This window comes from Propithecus coquereli, unplaced genomic scaffold (assembly GCF_000956105.1).
Source record: "Propithecus coquereli isolate 6110/MARCELLA unplaced genomic scaffold, Pcoq_1.0 Scaffold747, whole genome shotgun sequence".
Taxonomy (NCBI): domain Eukaryota; kingdom Metazoa; phylum Chordata; class Mammalia; order Primates; family Indriidae; genus Propithecus; species Propithecus coquereli.
Genome location: NW_012153585.1, coordinates 281427 through 288171, shown reverse-complemented (window position 1 = coordinate 288171; position 6745 = coordinate 281427). Strand labels below are relative to the sequence as shown.

At 39.9% G+C, this 6745-nt stretch overlaps 1 pseudogene; it reads left to right on the top strand.

Annotated features, from left to right (window-relative positions):
- The first annotated feature begins 2712 nt into the window (after positions 1 to 2712).
- Positions 2713 to 6745, top strand: part of LOC105824507 — an 18786-nt pseudogene continuing 14753 nt past the window's right edge.

Sequence of the window (6745 nt, the reverse complement as noted above, 5' to 3'; positions counted from 1 at the left end):
GGTTGTAACTTCTCCCTTTTTCTTCCTGATCGAACTTATTAGAGTTTTTTCTTTTCTGTTTTTCGTGAGTTTTCTCTGAGGTGTGTCAATTCTGTTTACTTTTTAAAAGAACCAACTTTTTGTTTTATTAATCTTCCATACAGTTTCTCTCTTGCCAATTTCGTTAAGCTCTGATTTGATCTTAATAATTTCGCTTCTTCTGCTGGGTTTGGGGTTGGTCTGTTCTTCTTTTTCCAGTTCTTTGAGTGGATACATTAGGTTGTCTGTTTGTGATCTTTTTGTCTTTTGGATATAACCGTTTACGGAGATAAACTTTCCTCTCAGGACTGCTTTGGCTGTGTCCCACAGATTTTGGTAACTTGTGCCACCTGTGTCATTTAGTTCAAAGAATCTTTTTGTTTCCATTTTTATTTCATCATTTATGAAGGAATCATTCAGCAGGGAGTTTTTTAATTTCCATGACTTTGTATAGAGATGAGAGTTTCTGCTGGGGTTAATTTCTGTTTTTGTTGTACTGTGATCTGAGAAGATGCATGGTATAATTTCTATTTTTTTAAATTTTTTGAGGCATTCTTTGTGTCCTAGAACATAGTCTATCTTAGAGAATGTCCCATCAGCTTCTGAGAAGAACGTATATTCTGTGGTTTTTGGTCAGGGCCATTTGTTCTAGGGTTCTGTTTAAGTCCATAATTTCTTTGTTGATTTTCTATTTGGAGGATCTGTCCTGTGGTGTCAGTGTGGTGTTGAAATCCCCGATTATAATTGTGTTGCTGTTCATCAAATTGTTTATGTTAAGTAAAGTTTGCTCTATGAATCTGGGTTTACCCAGGTTGGGCGTGTACATATTTAGAATTGTTATTTCTTCTTGTTGAACTGTACACTTCCCCATTATATAGTGGCCCTCTTTGTCTTTCATTACTTTTGTTGATTTAAAAACTAAGTTGTCTGAGATCAGAACTGCTACACCAGCCTTCTTTTGGCTTCCATTTGCTTGAAATATTGATTTCTACCCCTTTACCTTGAGTCTAAATGCATCCTTGCAGGTTAGATGCGTTTCCTGAAGACAGCAGATACCTGGCTTGTATTTTTTTATCCATTCGGCCAGCCTATGTCTCTTGAGAGGTGAGTTCAAGCGATTCACATTTATTGAAAGTATTGATAAATGGGATAAATTGTTCGTCAAGCTGTTGGGTTGCTTTTTGTTGCTTTGTTTTCTCTCTTAAGCCATTGTGGATTCTAGCCTTTGATCTTTAGCTTTGAGTGGTTTTACATTTGTGAGTGTTTATTGTGCTGGTCCTTGTGTAGTTCAGCTTTGAGTACTTCTTGGAGAGCTGGTGGTGTCCTCCTGAATTCCCACAGACTTTGTTTATCTGAGAATGTCTTTATTTCTCCGTCATATACAAAACTTAGTTTTGCAGGGTACAGGACTCTAGGATTGGCATTATTCTGTTTCAGAAGAGTGAGAATGGGGCCCCAGGCCCTTCTTGCTTGTAGGATTTTAGTTGAGAAGTCTGAAGTTATTCTGATAGGCTTTCCTTTGTATGTTACTTGTTTCTTTTGCCTTACAGCTCGTAGTAATGCCTCTTTAATGGCTATTTTGGTCAATCTGATTACTGCGTGACGTGGTGTCTTTCTATTTGCATTGAATCTCCCTGGGGTCCGCTGCTCTTCTTGTATCTGTATATCTAGATTCTTAGCAAGGCCTGGGAAATTCTGCTGTATTAATTCTTCAAATAGGTTATTCAGCCCTTGCGTGGTTTCCTCTTCATTTTCCGGTACACCAATCAGATGTAGGTTTGGTTTTTTCACATAGTTCCACATTTCTTGGAAGCTTGTTTTTTTTTTTCTTTATTTTCTGCTCAATTTCTGTGACTGACTTATTCATTTGGAAGGAGCTGTCTTCAATCTCTGAGATTCTTTCTTCTGTTTGATCTACCCTGTTCTTGAGGCTTTCCATAGTGTTTTGAAGTTCCCTGAATAAGTCTTTTATTTCCAGGAGTTCAGTTTGATTTTTGTTTAATATTTCAATTTCTTTAGTGAATTTTTCTTCCAATTCTTGGATTTTTTTTGTGGTTTCCTTGTGATGGTTATCGATTTTTCCTTGCATATCATTGAGCTTACTTAGAATCCATGTTTGAAATTCTTCTGTCATTTTAGTATTCTGGACCTGGTTAGTGTTCATTGCTAAAGAGCTGGTGTTCCTCTTTGGGGGTGTGCTTTCCATTTGATTTTTCATACTTCCAGAAATCTTTCGCTGGGTCCTTCCCAACTGGATCCGCTGTTACTTTCGTTTTATTCTGTCACTAGCGGGAGCCGCTGGTATGTTGTCCATGGTTCTCTTGATGGGAGGGGTTACTTGGGGAGCTTTTTTTGGTCCCTTGCTGGGCTTTCTCTGTTGGTAGCTGACCGGAGGTGGAAATACAATGGTACCCGGTGACCTGAACCGGTCTGGCGAGGAAAGTCACTGGGCTTTCAGCTATTGGTCAGTGCCAAATCCCCAGGGACTGGCGCTTGTCGCAGAGGGGGAGTGGCTCTTTATGTCTCTCTGCTGCAGACTCGGAGGCCAGGCAGAAGGCGCTGGCCAGGGGGAAGGGGCGCTCCACCAGACTGCCCAACGCCCCAGCGCTTTCAGCCTCCGCAGGCGTACTCCCTTCACAACCACGGAGGCACTCAGAATTCAGAGAAGGCACTCAGCATTCACTGCTCAAAGAAATGGCCCGGCCAAGTGGCCCCAGGTCCTGGCAGGGAAGAGCTAGCTGCGAGAGTTCCCAGGCTAGGGGAAGGGAGCCGTTCTGCACCCACAACCTGCCGTGGGCCCCGAGCTGGTGCTTGCCGGCCCCCAGGGCGCTGGCTCCAGAGGGAGCTGCTCTGGGGCTGGGAGGTACCCGATCAGGGAGTCAATGGAGTCACCAGGGTACTCCACCGTCTCCTTTGTGTCTCCCTCCCCCAATCTCACGCCAGTCCAGCAATAGCTCTGGCTTCTACTGGCCCATCCTGAGCAGTCCCAGTGGCCAGCAGAAGTTTCCAGGTTAGAGTCCTCTACTCAGTAATCACCTCCCCGTTTAGGATCCGCCAGGTTCCAGAGACCAGCTCCCTGAGTCCTAACTGCCTCCGGAGGTAGCCCAGACCAGCTCCTCACCTGTCCAGTGCAGTCCTGACACGGAGCTCCGGGAAGTTCAAGATATTCCCGCTCGTGTCTCTTCTCCGCTGAGTCCCACGTTTCCAGACCCAATTCTACAACCACTTCACACAAGCTCCTGCCTCTCGGTGGGTTTGTAAGTCAGTGGGGAAGCTAGACTGTTTCGTGAGGGACTTGTCCCGGTGCACTTACTGTCCAGGCTGGCGCCGCCATCCCACGCTCCACTCTCTATTGTCTGTCCGCACTTTCCAGGTTTTGTATTCCTATCTCCTGTTCGCTTTATTCTTTTTCCTGATTTGCGTGTCCCCTGCTGAATCTCCACCGATTCTCCTCGCTGTTTTCGCAGGAGAGTGATCCGATTGTGTGTAGCAGACCGAGATCTACCTCTCCCTCTCTGGAAGCAGGAATTCGGGAGGCTACTCTAACTCCGCCATTTTTTCTCCCTCAAGTCATTCTTATTTAGGGTCTTCAGATGTGTGTTTGGGAGATATTTCCATATAAAATTTACTGATCACTTAATTACAACATTTTCATTTTGCAGATTCCCTACCAAAAAAAAAAATGGACAACATTTCATTTAATTTATTTTTTTTATTTCAGCTTATTACAGGGGTACAAATGTTTAGGTTACATATATTGCCTTTGACTCACCCAAGTCAGAGCTTCAAGAGTGTCCATCTCCGAGATGGCATGCACCGCTCCCATTAGGTGTGTTAATACCCGCACCCTCCTCTACCCTCCCACCTGTGAATTTATTTATTTACTTTTTAATTTCAGCATATTATGGGGGTACAGATGTTGAGGTTACGTATGTTGCCCTTCTCCCCCTTCCCCCCTAAGTCCGAGTTTCAAATATGTCCATCCTTCGGGTGATGAATTTATTTTTTGATGTTAGGGAAATTTGCTAGTCAGATATTGCTTAAATGTTCAAAATTACCTTTACCTGTTACAAAAGTAAAGTTTTTTATATTTTAATGGTATTTAAAAATTGTTTTGAATTCATTAGGCTCATCCTGTGATCCCACATTTATCCTGGGTTGTGCTCACTGCAATGTGATCTGCTCAATCGTTTTCCAGAATCGTTTTGATTACAAAGATCAGAATTTTCTTACCTGGATGCGGAGATTCAATGAAAACGTGAAAATTCTAAGCTCCCCATGGATCAAGGTGAGTTTAGGATTTCTTCTTCCTGAGAAACCGCTTATGCTCTTTTCTCTGACAAAATTCTGTATGTACCAAGCTGTCAGATTCTTGTTTGAATACTGCCCTCGTTCCCGGAGATTTTTGAAGTGACCATCTGGGATTGATGGCTGAGCTCTTTATTTTACACATGGAAGTGAAGGCCCAAATGTAGGGCTGTATTTTGAGCCCATTAGCTCTCTAGGGTTTTTTCCACTCACCCCCAAAGCCCTACTTCCATAAAGTACTTGGGTGACAGCCCAGAATATGCCTATATGATTCAATGCACATCCAGGCCCTTTTTAAGGCTTCCAGTATCCACATGACTGGTCCTCAACACTTACAGACCTCTTTATAGTATTATTTGGCGAAAGTATCCTAATTTAAGAAGAGAATATCTCCTGCAAGGACTGCAAGTATTGGGGCCATAGAAGCTGTCAGGAAATACTGCGTAATGCAGGGGTGTTTGATGCCTCAGATGGAGGCCTAGCTGACAAGGTAACTGGGTTAAGAATGACAAAATGGATGGTTTTATGGTGTATGAACCAGAAACAAGCATCACAATGTTACCCTGTGCTGAATTGGCATGATGCACACTCTGCCTAAGAATAATCGTTTGGTCTTAGAGAAGTTATTGAACTACTCTGATGTACTGTTGGCTTTCAAGATACTTTTGAGACCCACCCACCCCTCAAAAATACTGATTCCATTTGTGAGGCTGCTTTAAAGGAAAAAAAACAGCAAAGACCAGTTTTCTGGTCTCAATCAGGTTGCCCAAATTCCCTTAACCTCTGCTGTCATCTACAAAATATGAATGCCAATTATCCATGCCTTGTTATCTTTCAAGGTTGTAGGGAAGAATTGGTGTGAAAATTGAGAGAATTGGTGGAAAAGTGTTTTATGCAATAAAAATGACGTGTGAGTCTAGGAAATGATTAACATTTTTGACTGTCAGGTCAGAATTTTCTCCTTTAAATCTTTTATAAGCATAGAGAAGTATTATATATGCACAATAAAAATATCTTTGTCAATATGGACACCATATTTTACTGGTAGTTATATCTATAATTTCTAACCACAGCTTGGTGTATGGTATTTATATTTTGTTACATGTTTGTTATTAAAGAAATTATTGTGTTCTGTTTTAGCTGTGCAATAATTTCCCTGTTCTCATTGATTATTTCCCTGGAATTCATAACAAATTAGCTGAAAACATTGCTTTTATAAAAAGTTATATTTTTGAGAAAGCAAAAGAACACCAAGAATCTTTGGATGTTAACAACCCTCAAGACTTTATTGATTGTTTCCTGATCAAAATGGAGTAGGTAAAATGTTACAACAGTTCAGGTATTTGATCGTTTGTGCATTGTGTGGTTCATTGAGTAGTTAGTTCTTTAATGTACTAGGAATGGTTAAATGGTCAGGCCTCACTGCTTGACAAGCATTTAAAATACATATTGTATTTATGAATCTGCACTAAGCATCATGGAAAATATGCAACTAAATTGTCTCATAGCTAGAATGCATTGACTTTCTTTAAATAAAAATAATCTAGGCCTCAGCCTCCCAGAATGCTAGGATTACAAGCATGAGATATCGCTTCCAGCTGAGGAATTTTAACTTTTTTAATTGAAAATTTTTCTTAACTTAAAAAAAAAAGACAATTAGCCTATGGTGATATAAGACTGAATAGTGGTTATGTTTGATGGGTGGTAGACAATGACTGAGAGAGAGCACAAATAAGACTTCTGGTGTGCTAAAATTTGGAATGTTCTATTCTTGTTCTTGGTGGAGATTAGAGAATTGTGTTCATTTTATGTAAATTGTATAAATTTATATTATGATTTTTGCAGTTGGTGTTCATACAATATACTTAGATCAAAAGTAACTAGAAAGGTAAAAAAAAAATAATCTACCTGAGAAGAATAGAATATATTTCTCATATGAAATGGAAATAATCTCAAAGAAGTTAGAAAATATAAAATATGATGCCATTAGATGAAAATGGGCATGCTGTTTCTTTGCACATAAAATATTCAAGTCCTTTGCTCATTTTTTGATCGTTTTGTGTCTTCTTGTTGTTGAGCTGTAAGAATTGCTTACATATTCTTTATATTAAACCCATTAAGGTGTTTAACCAACCCATATTAAATAAATGGCACAAAAATACTTTCTGCCATTCTGTAGGTTGTAATCTTATATTTTTATTATGTCCTTCAATGTGCAAATATTTTAATTTTGATGAAGTCCAGTGTATCTATTTTTCCTTTCATGATTTATTGTGAAATCTACGAATACATTGGCAAATCCGAGGGCATTACATTTCCCCCTGTATTTTTATAGTTTTAGTTCCTATTCTTTAATTTTTATTCATATTCAGAATTATTTTGAGTAAGGAGAATAGAATACACTTCTCATATAAAATGA